Genomic DNA, 21,961 nt, shown 5'->3' with positions numbered 1-21,961 from the left:
TAGAAGTGAACCAAAATGCAATATATCGAGTAAACAAGGTTTAAAATCACTCTAAAATCATATCGAATAACAAGTTATCAAATCCCACCAAACTAAGCTTTTTCTAGTCCTCGAGCAAAACAAACATGTCAAATAAAGAAGGAAGATAACTTGCTAATGATCAAACCAAGGAGAGGTAATAAAGAGGAAACACAAAAACACAAGTATGCATGGTAACAACCACAAACACTAATAGCACAAGTGAAAAGCAATTTAAACCCCTAATCATACAAATGTACACATGAGTTGGGGTAAAGAGGAAAAATAAGCAAGGTTGCACTAGGATACTTCTTTAGACCTTTTACTAGTTCATAGCACTTCTAGATATTTCAAAGTTGCAACAAGCCCTCTTCCAGTTATAAATCTCAAAAATGCAAGTCCACCTCTGTAGATACCCATTTGTGTCTCCCAATACCAAACCCAATCGCGTCGAATCATAATCGAATGAAGTGAAAGTGTGGAAAGTCTAATGTTGCGGTTTGTTTTTATTAAAAATCTCTCTTTCTGTTTTTGAAAACCTGCTCTATTTTATGAAAATATCCAATCTAGTTTAGTTGGTCCGTAACAAGGGTCCAATAATAGTGTAGTTGGATAGGGCTCAAAAAGAGCTTTCCAACAATATATTATAAGCCCAATTCCGATGAATAATGATGAAGTTACGACCAAAATACTAAACTAGGCCCAGTTTGGTTCTTGTATGTGGCCCAATGATCTAGAGGAGGGCCTATTATGAATTATCATTCCTAATGAAATTAGGATTGATTATAGTCTTTTGGAATCTTCTAGAAGGTTCTTTTGAATCCTAATAGGATTAGGATTGATAATTATGTTTTATGAGTTTTATTTGGAATAAAAGAAGTGTTTTAAATGAAATTATGATTTTACCCTTTGTACGGACTTCTACCACTTGATTTTATCAAAAAGTAGAAAACGCGTGGAAAACCTTCTACGTCGCCAAACGACAGGTTGTTGCCTGGCGACAGACCCTGTCGCGCGATGACATATTCTGTTGTTGGCGACAGAGGTGTGTTTTATTCCTTTTCGAACTCCGATCCTTTTTATCAATTCCGGACTATGTCATTATAAATAGCGTCCTTAGACCTACTTTTTAATCATCAATTCTCATCAAGGATTTCTTAATTCTCTCTCTCTCTTTCTAAACCAACCCTTTTTAAACCAAATTCCGCATTCATAAGATCTAGACACACCTAGCCAAGTTCGAAGTTGCCTTCACCCTAGACGTGAAAGGTTTGATATTTTTTATGGTTTGGTCCCAAATCCCTATTTCAATTATTTAATTTAATTGTTTTAATTTTTTTATTTTCCTTGAAGTTACTAACGTGTGTCTTTTGTTATTAGAAAGAGGTAAGAGGCATCCAATTAAGTGCTTTAATTGTTTAATTGATATTATGATATAGAAATCATGTTTAGGTTGATATTTTGATTCCTAGTATCATTTTAGGATGCTTTTCATAGTATGATGTTTAAAGTAAGAATAAGTTTCTTAATTAGATCAAGTGTAATTGTTATGATGCTTCCTATTTTCTTTCTTAATAGCATGTTAGTATCATGTTAGGGTTAAAGCTTTGATTTTTATTGTTTAGTAACGTGCTAGGATTTGTTATTAATCTTGTTAGTATCATGCATAGGATCTTGCTATTATTATGTTTTATCATGATTATTTTAATTATGATTGTTATTTCAATTATGATTATTATTATAGTTTTGAGAATTATAGTTATTATTATTATGTTGCTTGATTCTTTATTTCTTGATTACACATTTTATGCATGCTTAAAGGGAATTTGTACTTCTAATCATGCTTAATAAGATAATTAATAATCTTGTTTAGGGTTAATATGATTATAATTAAAGTGATCGCCATTAATAGTTATGTTTGCGCATTAATATTCAACTAACATAGATAAACAGCTTTAGGGTAAACCTAATGATTGCATGTTATTCAGAAAGCGCACATGAATACGAGAAGAATAAAGTAGAGGTCTATTATTAGGGCAGGTTCTTTCTCTTTTAGATTGGATTTGTACCTTCATCCCCAAACTCCTAGTCTTGGTTCCAAACCTATTGGATTAAATGTTCTCTTGGATCGTTAATGGGTGTAACCTTCACCCTGTGAACGGTTTACAAGTTCCTAAAACTTGTTGGTGACATTTTTTATTTAGCTTCCTTCCTTTTGGACGCCACCATACTTTAGTGTATGATCACAGTGGGGTTCAAGTTTGGGGTAATGCTTGAAATATTCCCTACAGTTTTTTGCGACTCCACTGGGGAGGATTTCTATTTTAATTCCTGAAATTTATTTCAGCAATGATTTAGAATGAGTGGATGAGACTTGAAAAGTTCTAAGTATTTCATGTGCGTGATTTTGATTAACATTATTGTCATATGAATAAAGAAGGTTCTCAAAGGAAAGACCATCCGTGATGAGTCAAAAACATAGGATTTTTACACGCAGGAAATTTGAGAAACATCTTTCACAACTAGAATCGAAATAATACTGCGAAAACTTGAAAATTCTAAGAACACAAAAAGCTGCTGAGGCATGTAAGAACTAGCGTCTAGAAAACAAAGGTTGTCGCCAATGATATGGCTTTGTCGCCTTGCAACAGGGCTTATATCCTGGCGACGGACTCTGTTGTTTGGCGCCGTGTTCTTCTAATACTGAGCCAGAAATCTACTTTCTTGTTTCGACTAGTTCTAGCACTGTTGGCTCGATTCTACTTCCTGATTGAGTTTTTCTCACTTTTTCTGAAACCCATATGTGTTCTACATATTGACATAACCCTTTGGTAATTCATGCTCCACCTACTCGATTGAACGCTCTGAGTAACAAAGGGTACATCCGAGAATGTTAAATTCTCAACACCATGGAAGCGAGTTTAACTCGCGGGGTCCCATTCACACGCGCCAACCCTTTCAAAGGTAAGGCTTCCACGCGGTGCATCCGGAATCATAACCATGGACCTCTTTGACTAACCCATATCCCGAACTTTGGAGAACTAGAGCCATGGTTAGGTTGCAAACTCATTGCATCATATTGTGCCTACTTGACTACTTGTGCATTATTTTTTGTATACACTATGTGTTTTTCCTAACCGTTTGTTTGACTTGTGATTAATTATAAATAGACTGATTAATGACTAAAAGGACATTGCCTAATTAATTAATTGATTAATTTGAGTAATTAAAGTTAAATCAATTAACCAAAATTGACTTAGTACGAGTTTACGCCTGTCCCGTAGAGTAAAAATACTGAAAGCAGTCCCATATTAATGTTCTAGTAATGGCTCAAAAATCTGGGCTACAGCGCCAAACGATGCTGTACAACGCCGTGCGACAACTCTGTCGTCTGGCACTGCACTGCATTGTGCGGCGATAGTCCTGTTGCTTTGGTGACAATTTAGTTTTTTGCTCGAGTAATCACGATGAGTCTATTTAAGCAGTTTATTAATCAGTTCAATCAGTTTGTTAATGGCATTAACCTTATTTAGTCCTTAATTTAGTCTAAGCACTTAGTCCCATGGTCATACACAAGAGTCAAAGCATGTCTCTTGCACTCACAAATAAACCACACACTAATATGAATGTACACTTTGACCATGTCTAGAGAGTCTTGTATGCGCGTGTTTTCCGTCATTTTTTTAGGGGGGTAAGTCCGATATTAATCCTCCAATTAAACCACATTTGTTTGAACCCATATACTAGATTCCCAAAAATATGCACCATATTTTTGCTTTTTCTTTTTCAGAAACCACTAAAGTTAAAGTCAATTTGAGTAAGTCAAATAAAATGGTTTAATTTACAGCACGTGGTCAAGAAAGGAAGGGCGTTTAATCAAGCACAACCTTTTCGTTCAAGTACACCTTTTTGATAAACCAGTAAATCGGAAAAGAAAAGCTAAGAAGATAATGGCGAGTCAAGAAGAAGTCAATAAGCTCAAGAAGAAAATGGCTAGCGTTACTGAGATGTTGAGGACTTTAACCATCCAAATCAATGACACTATGAAGAAACAAAAAATGGAGCTCATGCAAGAGAGCTTGAGCAAGATATCCAATGGCTGCAGGTTCTAGGGCATTAGCTTGCAAGGGATCTTGGTGGACAAGGAGCTTCTTCTGTAGAAGTTTAATGCAATCAACATCCCAAAGTTCAAGGCAACAGACAACCCCTATTTCCATTTAAGGGCCTTTGAAACTATAATGAATATTAAGAGGATTGATAGGAAGGTTTTTCATTCTTTATTTTCTTTATCTCTTGAAACTGTTTGTCAATAATGGTTCTTTTTCCTTGACAAAGAGAAAACCACTACTTGGGAATCTATTGTAAACGCTTTCAATGATAGGTATAAATGGAATATTCAAGTTAAAACTAATCATAGAGAACTTGAAATACTTAAACAAAAAGAGAATGAAGGTTTAACTTCTTTCTTCAATAAATGGAGAGAAACTTCTGCTAGGATGATTGAAGTACCATGTGAAAAGGAATCTGTGAGGATGTTCATTAAGAACCTACAAGAAAAGTACTCCAAGCATCTTAAGTATAAATACAACTTGCTTACCTTCAAGGCCGTCTATGACATTGGAATTAACATTGAAGACGACCTTGCCAAACAAAAAGCTGCTTATAATAACAACTCCAACAGTGGATGGAAAGATAAGAAGAACTACAATCCTTCTTCATACAAAACCACCCACTCAAATAATGTTAGCACCTTTAATTTGAGTGAAGTCCTTGCTATGAACAACCAAGGACAAAAGAAACCATTTAGGAGGAACTTTACTCCTATTGGTATGAGTTATGACACAACATTAGATTGATTACATGCAAATGGTCTTATAACTCCCATTGGACCATTCGAGGATCCACGTGTTGAAAAAAGGACGACTAACTGGAATCCCGACGCACATTGCAAGTATCACCAAGGCAGGGGCCATCTCACTGAAAATTGTTAGAAGCTTAAGGAAGCTATCCAAGATTTAATTGACAACAATAAGCTTCCATTGCCCCTTGCAAGCAAGAATCCATGTATTAATAATGCACCCCTTTCTGACTCTTTGGCTATCTCTGATGAGGAAGACCATGTTTATCCTTCATCCCTCATCAAACAAGTTGAAGAAATTCATGCTAACGAAGAAGAGGAGGAAACCTTTATCGACGCCGTGAATGATTTCCCTCCCGGACAAGAACCTGCAACGAGGGAAGAAGTATGGATTCTCATACGATCAATGTGGGAGGGAATAGACTTGTTACATAAAGCTATTGAATTTGCGAAGAAACAAGAAAATGTGGTTCAAAACAAACATGTCAAAGTTCCACCCATAGAGAAGAAACCATTTTCTCTCCAAGTAATTGATACACCCAAGAGGATTAATAAGCCTTACACTCCAATTGGGACTTCCTATGCAAATATGTTCAAAATGCTCTCCGAGAGTGGTAAGGTTAAACCTCTTGAACCGAGACCATTTGAGCCATTAAAGAGGACAAATAGGTTCTATTGTCCATATCATCACTCAGGGGGACGACTGTAGGCGTCGCTAGAAGTGCGCATATGTTAAAGCATGTTGTGAATATGCTTGGCACTCATAGGATGTGGGAATTGACGTAATACGATTAGTGACAAGAAAAGTAAGAAGCCGCCAACAGTGATTTAAAAAACTTGTAAACCGTTCACGGATCATAAAAGGCAACCAAGAATAAAGGGACAACGATAGGCAACGACGATTGACCCGTGAAGGTTACACCCCATTCATAATCCATGAGATTAATAACTCCATATGGTTCAGAACCACAAAAGGAGGATCGGGGATGATGGTACGAAGTGAGTCATGGAGTCATATTCGCCCGTATTGGTCTCTGCACGATTCTTATAGTGAAAAGTGATTCCTGCGATCTCAAAGGCATACAACAAAATATTCAATTCGCTCCAAACTATTATTAAGGTAAATTGGTTAAATATTAATGCCACATATAAATCTAATATATCGTGATCATTTTATTAAACAACAAGATTTAAAAGGAACCTAAACCGGTCGTCCAAATTATCTTATTAGGCGTGATTTTCAATTACATATTCCCTTACAACATGCAATATGGTGATCAATTAATATAATAAAGTAAACATTAATATTGGAAGCAATTTAATAATGGCGTTAGTCAAATCAAATATAAAATAACCTAATCATGATGCTAGCAATTAATATTAAAATAAAATTATAGTAAATAAATTAATTAATTACTCACATTCCGCGCGTTCCTTAACATTACTACATCATGAATAAACTGTTAGTAACTTCAATAAAATAAATATAAATCAAATGAAAATTAAATTAAATAATTGTAGATTTGATTTGGTCCAAACCCTCAGTTATTTGTACCTTTCACGCCTTGGTTTAAGGACGGAACCTCGGGCTAAGTATGGATTACTTGGAGTGCTTAAAGGAAGAATGGTGTAATTAGGAATATAGGTTTAAGGCTTAGAATATGGGAGAGAGAGAATATAATGATTTTTAATGTAAAAGAGAGGAAGAGAGAATGATTTGATGCCCCGAACTGCAGAAATGAGGGTCTTATTTATAAGGAAAATGAGCAGATGGAACACACAGAACCCTAAAAGGATAGAAACCCTAAAAATTAACACCGCGACAGCGGAGAGAACACCGTGACACGGTGCCAGGCACCATCAGACAAGGGAAAATCCCGTGACATGGGGAAAATTGGAGTGAAGCGGGACATATTTGACCTACGGGAAGTGAAAACGCGTGAAGGGTTTACGCGGAAAAGACACGATAAAATTCCGTGACACGGCACACGTACCGTGAAACGGCAGTGTCCACCATGGCACGGTACAGTACACCGTGTCACGGTATGAGAAAACGCGGAAATTACACGGAAAAAGCACCGTGACACGGTGAGAAATACCGTGTCACGGCAGAAGGTACCATGTCATGGCATCAAGTACCATGCCATGTCATTAGGCGCCGTGACACGGTGCTTTTATATTGTGCGCGTTTAAGTACCCGTTTTTATATCAAGTACCCGTTTTTAATATTATTGGAAATCTTATCAATTCTACTTTCAAACCCAATTAGAATCTGTCAAAAGAATTTATAGATTTTAAGATATTTCCGTTTTAGTAGAAGGGTGTCAGTTTTGGGCCGAGTTTAGTGTTTGGCTCATATCTTGTTCGTTTTAAATCGGAATTGGCCGTATGATATATGGTTGGAAAGCTTATTTTACAGCCTATTCAACCAAATAATAATTGGTTCAATATTATAAGACCAAAAAATCAGTTTCTCTCGGTTTTGCGATGTAGACACGAAAAGTAAAAAGTAATATATGGTTTGGGGAAATGAGCTAGGAAATAGGATGGTTTACGAAATGTATTGGATAGAAAATGGATTTAAGTACTCCAAAGATTAAATACCAAACCCGACCAATAATGGCGATGAAAGGTTGTTTATCATCGGGTTTGGTTTTGGGGAGACATTTTTAGGTTTCTACAGGGACATACCATTGAGAATTGTTTTAAATTTAAAGATTTAATTCAAAAGCTTATTGATAACAAGAAGCTAGTCCAAATTCCACAAGAACAAGATATTAGCATCAATGGGGTTTGGGACAGCGATGACGAGGATTTCTACCTTAATGATATGGAAGAACCTCCACTTTCAGTTATATATCTAGTAAGTGACTTTTGGGATGAAGAAGATTCACCCATAGACGTCCTCACAAGATCTGGGAGAATGCAACCTCCCATCACCACACTACTTATTCCCACTATGCAACAAGTTCCCATACCGATTATAGAGGACAACGATGTTGTCAAGAAATTCAAGAAGACCAAGGTTGAGATGAATGTATGGAAACTTCTAGCCACATCCCGAGAACATAGGTTGGTGGTAATGAATGCCTTGGACAAGATAGGGATAGACTCCGAAACCACTCATGAGGGGTTGGCTAATTTTCTCATGAGTAATCTCCCTAGTCCCATCAACTTGATCACCTTTTCGGACAAAGATTTACCTACGGAAGGTGACAAGCATTATAAGGCTCTAAACCTCACAGTAGTCTGCAAAAGAATGAATGTCCCAATGACTCTTTTAGATAATGGATCGACAATTAATGTTTGTCCACTTAGACCTGCGAGGATGTTAGGAATAAGGGATGAAGATTAACCCATCAACATAAGGAATAAGAGCCTACGACAATACTCGTTGCCAACATCTTGGAAAGATTACCATGAATGTAACGGCGAGAGCAATAGAAGATGCTACTACCTTCCAAGTAGTGGATATTAATGCTTCTTTTAACTTGTTGTTGGGACGCCCTTGGCTTCATGACCTTAAGGTTGTCCCATCATCCCTTCATCAACACATAAAGGCTATAGTTGGAGGGATCCCTATTACAATCGATGCTTCACCTATGAGGATTAAAGCTGTTTAAAATCCGATTATTAATGTGGAGCACGATGAGAATGATGAAGATTTGTGGGGCTTTAAAGAAAAGGTCTCCTTAATAGAGGAAGATGAAAGGACCCCTCCTTTCCATGACCCCCACTCTAATATGATGGTAAATGCTATTCTAAAAAAACAGGGACACTTTCCCGGAATGACTCTAGGAAAGAAAAAGGAGATAACAAAGCAAATGGAATTACCTGGCCTCCCTAAATTAGATACTTTCGGACTTGGTTTTGAACCGAATCTAGAAGATCTAAAGAGAGCCTAGGAAAATTCTAAGGCGCATAGAAACGCTCGCACTCAAAAGAAAGCGATCCCAATGGACCTATCCTCTAACTCTCAATGGACAGTTTATAAAAGAAGGAGAGGACTATCAATGCCACGAATTTCCCGAGCCCTTTGTCGTAAATGGCATAAGGCAACCTGGGTTCGAAATCTTTATGGATTGCTACTTTCTAAATGAAATCGTAACTCCTATTCACAAGGAGAAAGCACCCCCATGCTTTGCCATTAAAGTCATGGGACTTCTCTTTGGGCGCAAAAAGGATGAGCCAAATTATGTAGAGGACAACTCCTCGCTCATTCAAACGGTTCTATAGAGTGAGAATTTTGACCCTTCGAAGCTTATCACTCCAGCAGAGGGTTTAGTGCAAGGATGGAGCAGGACAATCAATGTCACTACTCAGAGTGGAAGAAAAATCTCAATAACAACGGGACAAGGACCAATGTTTGAAGAGTCGTCTGAGTCAGAGTCTTTTCCTATAGAGTCTTCCAAGTCCTTAGCTGTAGCACCTTCTTCTTCTAACTCTTCTATTTTAGCATCTACTCCTAGGATAGTTAGTAATAAAGTCCTAGAGGACATTTCTTGTTTGATGTAATGATTTCCGAATTTAATAACATGTCTTCTTCCTCTTACTCCTCGTGTTATTCTCTAATCCAAGATGACGAGCATTGCTTAATTAACAATGAAAATGACAAAGAAATTATTAAAGAAATGGAAACACTTGAAAAGAAAACCTCGGTAATTGAGGATACTAAAACGGTTGACATCTCAAACGATCCAACCATTAAAAGAGAAGTTCGAATCGGATTAACACTAAATAAAGATGAAAGAACCGATTTAATTAATATACTTAAAGAATTTATCGATGTATTTGCTTGGTCATATGAAGATATGCCATGTATTATTAGAGAAATAGCTACACACACTATACCACTAATTCCAGGTATGAAACTTGTAAAAAAAAAGCTGCGTCGAATGAAACCCAACGTAGCTCTTAAAATAAAAGAAGAAGTTTAAAAGAAAATAACTGCAGGTTTTATCAGGGTATCCAAATACCTTGAATGGGTTGCAAATGTGGTCCTAGTTCCAAAGAAGGATGGAAGGGTAAGAATGTGTGTCGATTATCAATATTTAAATAAGGCAAGTCCAAAGGACGACTTCCCTTTACCACACATCAACATCTTAGTAGATAATACATTGAAACACGCGCTTCTCTCGTTTATGGATGGATACGCAGGGTACAACCAGATTCTCATGGCGGAAGAAGACATGGAGAAAATGACATTTATAACACCTTGGGGTACTTACTGTTACACGGTAATGCCATTCGGGATGAAAAACGTGGGTGCTACTTACCAACAAGCAGCAACTTCCCTACTCCATGATATGATGCACAAAGAGGTTGAAGTCTATGTTGATGATATGATCATGAAATCAAAAGATTCCCTAGGACATCAAGTAGCCTTAAGAAAGTTCTTTAAAAGGCTAAGAAAATACAACATGAGGTTGAATCCATCCAAGTGTGCTTTTCGAGTCACCTCAAGCAAGATCTTGGGATATGTCATAAGCTATAGAGGAATAGAGATAGACCTATCCAAGATCAAGGCGATTGTATGTCAATGCCACCGCTCAAAACCGAGAAACAAATTCGAGGATTTATTGGCCGGTTGTAATACATAAGTAGGTTCATATCAAAGCTAAAAACAATATGTGAACTAATATTCAATAAACTAAAAAAGAATGTGCCAGTTATATGGGACGATGAGTGTCAAAAAGCCTTTGATAAGATCAAAGCATAGCACGTAAATCCTCCCGTATTAGCACCAGCCCTTCCAGGGATTCCTCTTAGGTTGTACTTAACAGTCACCAAGGAGACAATGGGGGCTATGCTTGCACAAAAAGTAGAAGGAAAAGAAAATGCAATCTTGATCTAGGGCGATACTAGGTCGTTGAAAACTATACCCTTGGTCAAAACAAAATTTATAGTCTCTCAACACACCCCTATACAAAGCATAGAGTAAGTTGAGGGTCGAAAAATTAGAAATGGAAAATGAATGCTAATCTATTTCAAAGCAATAAAGACAGGCGTGTGTATTCCAAAACAATCAAACAAACAAGGTAAAATCAAATTTATCAAGCACTGGGGTTAGGATCGATCTGCATGTACTCGGAATGGGTATAGCTAATTGGGATTGGAAATGACTAAGTTAAGTGTTGCGTGGGAAAATCAACTAAGCATTCAAGAGAGTAAGGTAGGCTAATCTCCTAGAGGTCAAGCTAGCGCCAACTACGAGAGATTCTAACTAGGAACCTTGCAAACCTACTCAATCGAAAAAAGCAAGCCACAAATCAATTTTTCGTATCAATGCAAGCTTACAATACATTCTAGTGCAACAATCAAAGTTAGCTACTCTTTCATTAATCACACACATGCACTTAATCAAACAACCAATTTAATCACAACATCAACTCCATCAATTTCCCCCAATACATGCTTCACCATTCCCCTACCAAGAGAACTACTCACAATCCATTGAATTTAAGACAAAAACTAAGCTAATCAACAATTTCATCATCATCATATCAATAGAACTAATTCAATCAAAAATTCAAATCAAACTTGAACAATCAACAAAACAATTGATATGATAAGCTAAAAATTGCATTAAAGTAAAAGAAATCCTGACAAACTTGCTTCAATTCAATGGAGGAAATGCTAGAATAAACAATCTTCAATCATCAATCATCAATCAAGAACTTCTCTCTCTACAATATAGAGTTTCTCTCTCTAAAATTCTAATTCTAATTTCTGAATAAATTCTCTAATTCCTTCTCTCTCTAAAAAAAGAAAGAAAATCTATATATAGTAAAACTAACTAAGAGAAGTTAGTTAGATCGTCCCCAAATAAACCCATAAACACGTGACCCTGCAGTTTCTAAACTCCATGTTTGCGGGTTCAAGACTAGAAATTAAGCCCCTACTGCTTGAATGTACAGCTTAAGGACTTTAGGAACTTACACATCTCCATGCTTGAGCTTCAAATGGAGAACACTAGACATCCTAATCAATGCCGAAATTGGGAAGAGGCCTCGGGAAACTTGAATAACGACCTTAACCTGAAAAATAAAGGAAAACAAGCAAATAAAAGAGAAAATAACAAAATAAACCAAGAAATGCATAAAGAGAGAAATCCAACTAAGAAAATGCAAACTAAAAGAAATAAAGAGTAAAATTAAGGAAAAGCTAAGTAAAAGAGCTATAGAATAGCATGAAATTCACCCTAAAAGGAACCAAATGAGTGCCATAAATGACACTCATCAAATTCCCCCAATCTAAACTTTTCCTCGTCCTCGAGCAAAACAAAGCAAGAAAGAATAAGGATGAAAAACTTATTCAAAAAGAAAAAGAAAGACATAAGACGGGTATATACACTAAGACTCACTATAGTAGGAATCACGATTGTTTTTAGCTACAACAAGCCCTTTAAACCCCAAAGTCACCTATGAGGACGAGTGAGGTCTCGTAAAGGTTTCCTAAGAGCTTAACCTATAACTCTCCACCAACATACATGAGGCAAATCACAAAAAGGAAAGTAAAAGAAAGAAAAACAAAATTGAAACCTTTACGAATTGGACTTTACAAAATGAACACATTTCAAATGAATAAACATCTTTCTTAAGCAATAGGGGTATGCACGTTTCAAGATATCCGAGGTTGATTGAAACATAGAGTATGCTAAGCTTAGAGAACTAGTTATCACAATTCACCTTTATCCCGTTATATCTTACCGCGTTCTCCCTGTAGTCTCAAATCTCCCTCTAATGAGCATCTCAATAGCTCCTCGAAGGAGCCAGAAAAGAAACACTTTTGGGCTACACGACGTCTTGACTATGCATCCCCTCTCTTTAGGCTTTAACTCATAATGCCCTCCCTCGAAATTTGACTCAACCTGTAGGTCGAAAGGTCTTTCCCATGGTTGTAACGTAAGGGCAAATAGGGTTAGGGTAGGCTAAAATTTTAAAATTTGGTGGTATCCCTAATAGCGAAGCAAAGAACGGGCCCTTTCATGGAATCACAATCAAGTAGTCACCAAACAAAAACAAACTAACACCCCCAAGCTTATTCAAAGCCATAACAACAATCATATTTACAAAAAGCGTAAACACTTCTCCCTCAAGCTTAAAGGAAGCATTGTCCTTAATGCTTGAAAAGGGGAAAAGAATCACAACAAAATATTTTTGAATTTTCTCATGTTCAACTTTTTTTATCATTTATTTTTATTTATTTTCAAATGTTCAAAGCAAATGTCCATGCCTCTTTTACTTAGGACGGCTTTTAAAAATTTGCATTTATTAAGTCCTTGCCTTTTTTTACACTTAGGACGGCTATTTCCATCAATCATATGCCATTAGTCACGAAATATTCACAAAACACAAGCTTGCTTACAAAAGGAACCAAAATCCATACTTATAAACCACATAATCCAAAAACATGACCATTTGCTTCAATAAAACTAAAAATTGCACAAAAAGAAACAAAAGGCTCAAAATTCTAAAGATGTGGCTTGAAAAGAAAGGGAAAGGCTCAAATGGTTAGCAAGAAGGAAAATGTAAACCCAAAGAACAAAAATAAAGAAAATTAAACCAAGAAAAAGAAAAATTACAACCCCGAAAAGATGCCTTTGTTCTCCCTAGATGGTTCGGTCTCGTGTTTGATAATTATGAGTCAAGATTCAAGATTAGGTCCGCAATGGTCAAGGATATATGCCACTCATGCAAAATATGTAGAAGGCTTGAATAATGATGAACCTCACATGGATGTACAAAAAACTCACTATAGGTGTCAAATCGACTATAGGAAGCAACTACCAACATGCCACAAACAAGTAGAATCCGGTTTCATGATCCTCCTAGTTCTAGAACATGCTACCTTAGCATACACCTATCCTAGAGTCAACCAAGAATATTCTCAAACCGTGCATACCCATAGCATTTAGGAAGATATTCATTCAAAAGCAAAAATCGATTGTATATAGTCCAATTCAAAAAGAAAAACAATAAGGTGACAAATAAAGCATCAAAATATACAAAAATCCAAAAACAAAAAGAAAGAAAAATAAGAGAAAAGAAAAGAGAAAAGAAAAACATAGATAAAGGAAAAAAAAGGAAATATAAAGAATGGAACGAATATGCAAGTAGAACATGTAATTCCCAGTCGACAAACAAGTGATCAAATGACAACATCGCCAATGATCCCAAACACTCTAGGTGTTAAAAGCATCCTTCCTCGAACCATTTAACTTTTCCTAAAACTAATCCTAAACTATGCATCCAAGAAAGTAAAAGAGAATAAAGAAAAATAAGAAAGATCTCACCAGCTTCCAAGCAATGCTAAAATAGTAAGGTGAAGAATCAACCACCTCATGAAGCTCCAAGAAACAAAGCATCATCATCAAAGCCATATGACGACAAAAAAATAAAAGGCAAAAATAAGCGAAACTAAACTATCAAGAAAGCAAAAATAAGAAAATAAAAACTAATGAACCAACAAAATATCTAACTAAACAAAAAAATACTAAACTACAAAATTTGGATTCAAGGGTTTGGATTCATGGGATTTGGATATTAGAGATTTGGATTCTAGGGAGCAAATCACACATCATCATCACAACAACAAGAAGATCAAGAATGAGCAAACATCATCAAATTATAATCAAGAAAAAGATCATCATGAAAAGAGACAAGAGAAACAAGGTGAGATTCAAACAACAAATTGGATACCGAGACAAAACCCCTAAGAAAAGGAAAAGTTCCCCCAAGCTAATCATAAATACATCTCAACATCCCAACAATACAATGCAAGAACACATAAGTCAAGGGATGGAGGCACATGACACAAAAATGAGGGAACTATCTACCACTACCACTCGGCCCGGAGCCATCATTGTTATCCACATCATAGGAAAACCAAGATGGGGGACCATAAGGATCCCATCCCCCGGTGTAACAGGGTGGCCAACCATAATGCCCCCTAAAGTTATCTTGTTTCCAAGGGGCAAGGGGAGTGAATTGCTTGGGCAAGGCGAGCGGTAGTGGGCGATCAGGGTGTACATAGGGGTAGTTAGGATCACCCCTATAGTCGCTCTCACCGAGAACATGGTAATCATAGTTACCATGCTCATCGGGGAATGAGCGAGTCTCGGTGTTGGACCCCGGGGGTCGTCCTTGCCAATATGGGTACGTTGTTACCCCATCACCCCCAAAAGATGGTATAGGACCATATTGGGGTGGAAAGTAAGGGTAGTTAACCGGTGGAGTGATTTCTCCCCAGTTAACACGCGCATCATACAAATGTTGTTGTTGGAGAAACATACCTTGTTGCATCTATGAAATCCCTCTCGTATGAGTATAGAGGGCCCCAAAATCTTGATCATACATACCCTCCAACCGGATTTGCATGCCCTTCATTTGAGCACTAAGGGCATCCAAATCGGAGCTAGCAAATTGGTGATGTTGCTCTGGATGTTGTTGTTGTTGTTATTGTTGTTGTTGTTGTTGTTGTTGTTTTTGTTGCTGTTGTTGTTGCGGCTCTTCTTCCTCTTCTTCACCTATTTCCTCATCATCATCATAGTAGGGCGGGCGGTGACTCATGGGGACATGCCAAATGTTTGCTACATTCTCTCGGTGGAGAGAAGTCTAGGAGAGGTTAGGGAGATAGCACCAAAGCTCATTATCCCTAAGCCAATCAAACACCTCGTCGTCATCATTCTTTGCTAAGAAATGGATTTGCTTCAATTGTCGGATGTCGAGGTAGAGAGAATCAACATCCCCCACCGGAGTGCAAGATGGAAAATAATGTCCGAGCTCAAGGTTGGTCACTAGCCTAGTTACCATGCTCCCACAGGGGATCTCGCCGGAATCCCTATCTTGCAACCCTTGGCAATAGCTTGCAAAAGTGTACCCCAAGTTTAGGCGACCCCGGTACTCCGCACGAGTAGCCTCCCATAAAATCCGAAGTTCTAATTGGCTCATCTTTCCCAATTCCTGCTTCGGAAACACTGAATACCCCAAAAGCCTATGGGGAACCCGAAGACATGGCTGCTATACCTTACTAATCTTGGCATACCGGGTCACAAAGTCACCACATTAAAAGATATCGTCCCACCATGAATTCTTATCATATTCATCTTCGAAGAAGAGCTCGGGATCCAAAATATCAGAATTTGGATCGAAGTATAGAGCCGCATTGAACTCTTCCAAGGATTGATCAAATTAAATGTTGAAGAGTTGAAATCGGACACGGTAGATACCACCCTCGACCACCACAAGATCAACCGTGGCCAAGAACTCCAAAGTTGGTTGAACATATGTACGGAAGCTCTGGCTCACAAAAGACCCCATGCGAAGGTTGCTAAGCAATTCCCTCAAATCCTCATCAACTCCCAATTTAATCATGCCCGCTTGAAAGTAGTGACGGGAAGGCTTGAGGAAATGGTTTGATTTGAGGTTGGAGTATCTAGCTTTTTGGATTGGGTCAGTAAATCTATGTTTGGGGATAGGGGTAGGTTGACGTTGTTGTGAGGTAGAGGGAGAAGGAGCAGGTTCTTCATTGGTTTTTCGTTTCTTGAACAGGCTTTTGATGTGTTTAGACATGATGAATTTTCAAATGATAGCAACTTAATACACTACAATCACAACAAGAAACTCCAACCAACAATCTCGAATTCCTCAAACAAACTCCTTTACCAAAACCGACAAGCAACAACTCACTACCAAAGTTAAGCAGTCCCAAATGCACAAAATTACTACCAATTCAAGCCACCAAATGCATTCAAACCATACACCAAGCACAAAGAACCAAAGAACCAAAGCTCAACAGTATCAATGTAGCACTACTACCAAAAATCCAACCACAACAATTCTCAACAATAACGATCAATCAAGCCCTTTTACTTCAAAATTTCAATAAAATTAAATATAAACACATAAAAAAAAAGCGAAACAGCATTCCATTGCTCATTTTCACTTGATGTAATCCAACTCCAAGAATTCAACCTATAAATCTAAAAGAAAAACAAGTGAAAGAAAAGAAAAGAAACTAAGAGAAAGAAAATTGAGAAAAATAGAAATCAAAAGAAAAGGTTAGAAATCTCCGGGTTGCCTCCTGGGAAGCACTTGCTTAAGGTCCTAAACTTGACCCTTACTCAAAATCACGGATGGTCAAAGAACACCACCTTATTCAAAGTGGCGAAAAGAGAAGATTTCTCTTCAATTTCTAGCAACTTCTCGTTGTTTCTTGATGATACTTCATTCGATGATTCCTCAAAAGCAAGCTTCTCCTTCCATAACCTCATTCTCTTTCTCTTTTTCCTAGAAGCTCGTGCTTTTTTATTTGACTTGTTCCTCTTTGTAAATGGTTTCACACCATCAACACTCTTGGGATCATCGTCCTCCTCTTGAGGGTACAGCTCAAACCAATGAGGAATGTCAATCTCCTCCTCGTCTATGAGCTTGGGAATCTCCTTTTTCTCTTCACTAACCTTCTTGCAATCAAAACTAAAAAGCATATCATCACAATTCTAAAGAATATAATTAGTTGAAGTATCAATCATGCATACATTATATATAGAGCGAGGGGAATTCATACACATGATTCCTTTCACGAAAGACAAACACTCATTCATCGGTTTTAGCTCGAAACTTTCCTTATTGTTACCAACTCTCAAAGTAATACGACCTCCCTTGACATCTGTCAAAGCTCCCAAGGTAGCCAAGAAAGGTCTCCCTAAGATGATAGGAAGAATGTGGTCATCTTCCGCAATCTCTAGCACAATGAAATCAACGGGAATTGTGAATTCTCCTATCTTAAGGGGAACATCCTCAACTCTTCCCTTTGGAAACTTGATGGATCTATCGGCTAATTAAAGGGTCATATTGGATGGAAGAAGCTTACCTATCTTAAGTCTCTTGAAGACGGAATAAGGCATGATACTCACGCTAGCACCGAGATCAAAAAGGGCATTTTGGAACAATTTTCCTTTGATTTTTGCAAGGAATGGAGAAATTCCCGGGGTCTTTCCACTTTTGGGGTAAGTCATTATGGATAAAGGCGCTACAACACTCCCACAAATTCACCAGTTCCACCATATTGCTATCTCTTTTACCACTCAAAATTTACTTAAGAAACCTAGCATAGTTTGGCATTTGGTCCAAGACTTCGGTGAAAGGAATAGAAAGATGAATTTTCTTAAGTATCTCAATGAATTGTCCAAATTTCTCATCCAATTTGTGCCTATTGAACTTTTAGGGGTATGGAAGTTTAGGTTTGTAAATATCATCTTTCTTCTTCTCTTTCTCCTTTGGCTCTTCATTAGATTTCTCACTCATCTTGCTAGACTCCTCATGCTTATTCTCTTTGCTCGAATCACTCTCCTCTTCACCCTCCTTACTTTTCCTAGGGAAACTCTCTTCAAGGACCTTACAACTCCTAGTGGTGATAGGACAAACCGGTTCCTTAGGATCAATTGCTTGCGAGGGTAAAAAAGATGGGCTTGCATAATATTTCAAAGGGTTAGCTAGTTGAATGATTTGGTTCTCAAGCATTTTCAATGAGTTAATAGACAATGAAACATTTTACCACTAGATGAGACGTAATTGTCCAACTTCTTAGCTGGATCTACCATGAAATTCTCTAGCCTATTCATAAATTGAGATTGTTGATCATAGGAATCATCACTTTGGCATTGAGTTATTGGAGTAAACTTGGGTGAGGAACCCTTTTGAGCATCATTTTGAAAATTTCCTCTATTTTGGTTACTCCAATTACCCTTATTGAGATTTTGGCCAGAATTTTTACTATAATTACCATAACCTTGGTTATGATCCCCATATTCATGGCCGTAGCTTTGATCATTACAACCAAAGTTGTTATGGTTACCACAAAATCCTTGGGTTACTTGGTTCCTATAACAACTATTTTGGTTATAATTATCGTAGCTCCCATGCTTGTGATAGTTCCTGTTTCCAACATTCTTTTGAGCATTAAATCTAGATCCAAAATCACTATTACTAACATAATTCACATGCATACTTTCATTTTCATCGTATTTATCACATCCATCACAAGGAACATTTGGACAATTAGAAGCATCATGATCATTTCTTCTGCATAAATCACAAACAAAACATTCTCTAATCATGCAACAAGAAGCGAAAAGAGGCTTAGAGTAAGAAGATGTCCCTCTCCCCTTAAATTGGGAGGGAAGACCTTGTGCTTGTGAAGATGAATTTTCAAGCCTAACTTTGATATAAGCCACCTCCTTCCCTAAATCCGAAAGTAGAGTAGACAATTTGTTGATAGCATTGACTTGATCAACCGAGGCACACTCGTTTGTTGACTCTTCCCGAACCTCTTTCCAACTCATGTAGTTCCTCACTACATCGTCTATCATATCAACAACCTCTTACAGCGTCTTGTTCATGATTGGACCTCCGCCTCCGGCATCTTAACTCGACCTACCTTGAGGACTCAAACCACCATAAAAAATTTGAATAGTTTGGTTAGTTGGAATTCTGTGGTGAGGGCACTCTCTTTGATACTCTTTGTACCTCTCCCATGCTTCATTGAGATTTTCGTTAGGCCTTTCCTTGAAATTTTGGATCAAAGTTCTAGCTTCCCCCGTTTTCTTTTGAGGGTAGAAACGGGATAAAAATCCTTTGGTAACTTTGTCCCATGTTCTTAAAGAATTCAGCTTGACCTCCTTGTCGAACCATTCCAAGGCTCACCCTATGAGGGAAAAAGGGAACAATTTGATCCTTATAAACTGTTGTGCAACCCCACTCACCCTAATAGTGTTGCAATATTTCTCAAATTCCTTAAGGTGGTTGAGAGGGCTTTCATTCGATGCACCACTATATTGTCGCCTCTCAATTAAGGTAATCATTGCTAGCTTGATTTCAAAATCACTAACCGGAATCAATAATGGAGCAATCCTGCTCTAATACTTGTATGCACCCGGAGTACCCAACTCCTTTAATGTAACCCTTTGAGCTTCTCCCATGTTCACTTGCATACACAATCTCAAACAAAATTATTAGTAGCACGGCTACAAATGTAGCCTAAAGAAGAAAATCTTTTTGTATTTTTGAGATTAAGGTGAAATAGACTCAACAACAATAGCAATCATCTAAGCCATTCCCCAGCAACGACGCCATTTTTTACCTAGGGCGACACTAGGTCGTTGAAAACTAATCTACCCTTGGTCAAAACAAAATTTATAATCTCTCAACACACCCCTATACAAAGCATAGAGTAAGTCGAGGGTCGAACTACTAGGATTGGGAAATGAATGCTAAAGTCAAAGCTAAGCTATTTCGAAGAAATAAAGTGAGGTGTGTATTCAAAACAATCAAACAAACAAGATAAAATCAAATTTATCAAGCACTAGGGTTAGGATCCACATGTACTCGAAATGGATATAGCTAATTGGGATTGGAAATGACTAAGTCAAGCGGTTCTAGGGAAAATCAACTAAGCAATAAAAAAAGTAAGGTAGGCTAATCTCCATGAGGTCAAGCTAGAGCCAACTACAAGAGACTCTAACTAGGAACCTTTCATACCTACTCATTTGACAAAAGCAAGCCACAAATCAATTTTCCGTATCAATGCAAGCTTACACTTAATCAACTGACCAATTTAATCACAACATCAACTCCATCAATTTCCCCCAATTAGCATCAATCCATCACTCTTACATGATTCACCATTCCCCTAGCAAGAGAACTACTCACAATCCATAAAAATTCAGACCAAAACTAAGCTAATTAACAATTTCATCATTATCATATCAATAGAACTAATTCAATCACAAATTCAATTCAAACTTGAACAATCAACAAAACAATTGAAATGATAAGCTAAAATTTGCATTAAAGTAAAATAAATCCTTACAAACATGCTTCAATTCAATGGAGGAAATTCTAGAATTAACAATCTTCAATCATCAAAAATCAATCAAGAACTTCTCGCTCTACAGTCTATAGTTTCTCTCTCTAAAATTCTAATTCTCATTCTTGAATTAATTCTCTAATTCCTTCTCTCTCTAAAAATAGAAAGAAAATCTATATATAGTAAAACTGACTGAGAGAAGTTAGTTAGATCATCTTCAAATAACCCCATACAGGCGCGGCCAACCATAAGGGAGAGCGCGGCCGAGCAAATCTGGGTACGGAACAGGGATCCAGACAGGCGCGCCCGCACATGAGGGAGGCGCGCCCGCGCCATAGCCGCGCGCGCCCTCCCCTAGGAGCAGGGCAGCCTTTTTCCCTATCATTCCGATGCTCCTCGCGCGTTCCAATTAATGCTCTTGATAAACACGGGACCTTGCAGTTTCTAAAATCCATGTTTGCGGGTTCAAGACTAGAAATCATGCCCCTATGGCTTGAATGCACAGCTCAAGGACTTAGGTACTTGCACTTCTCCATGCTTGAGCTTCAAATTGAGAACACTAGACATCCTAATCAATGCCGAAGTTAGGGAGAGGCCTCGGGAAACTTGGATAATGACCTTAACATGAAAAATAAAAGAAAACAAGCAAATAAAAGAGAAAATAACAAAATAAACCAAGAAATGCATAAAGAGAGAAATCAAACTAAGAAAATGCAAACTAAAAGAAATAAAATGTAAAATTAAGGAAAAGCTAAGTAAAACAGCTATAGAATAGCATGAAATTCACCATAAAAGGAACCAAATGAGTGCCATAAATGACACCCATCAAATCTACTACCTAAGCAAGAAAATGGTTGAGTATGAAGTACGCTACACACCGCTTGAAAAATTGTTCCTCACATAAGTGTAGGCCAAAACCAAGTTGAGACATTACATGCTCATGTATACAGTCTTTGTAGTTTCTCGGATGGATCCACTTAAGTATTTGTTCGAAAAATCTACACTCAATGGGAACATATCATGGTGGATAGTCAACTTAGCCCAATTTGATGTGAGATTCATGCCTTAAAAGGCTATTAAATTAAAGGAACCGTGGTCTCGAACTTCTTAGGTTGTTTTCCAATAGAGGATTCAACGCCAATACATGACAACGAATTTCCAGATGAAGATTTGATTGTCACAGAAGATGATACTTGGACTTTATACTTCTACAGAGCC

The 21,961-nt window shown here is 37.5% G+C and overlaps 1 non-coding gene across 1 annotated transcript; it reads left to right on the top strand.

Annotated features, from left to right (window-relative positions):
* Positions 1-19,365: 19,365 nt before the first annotated feature.
* LOC145561135 (small nucleolar RNA R71) lies at positions 19,366-19,471 on the top strand. The gene has a single exon (XR_014093713.1). It is a non-coding gene; the product is annotated as a small nucleolar RNA R71 (small nucleolar RNA).
* Positions 19,472-21,961: the final 2,490 nt, after the last annotated feature.

The sequence above is a fragment of the Chenopodium album genome, chromosome 9 (assembly GCF_948465745.1).
Source record: "Chenopodium album chromosome 9, dcCheAlbu1.1, whole genome shotgun sequence".
NCBI classification, from domain to species: domain Eukaryota; kingdom Viridiplantae; phylum Streptophyta; class Magnoliopsida; order Caryophyllales; family Amaranthaceae; genus Chenopodium; species Chenopodium album.
This window is presented reverse-complemented; position numbering and strand designations above follow the sequence as displayed.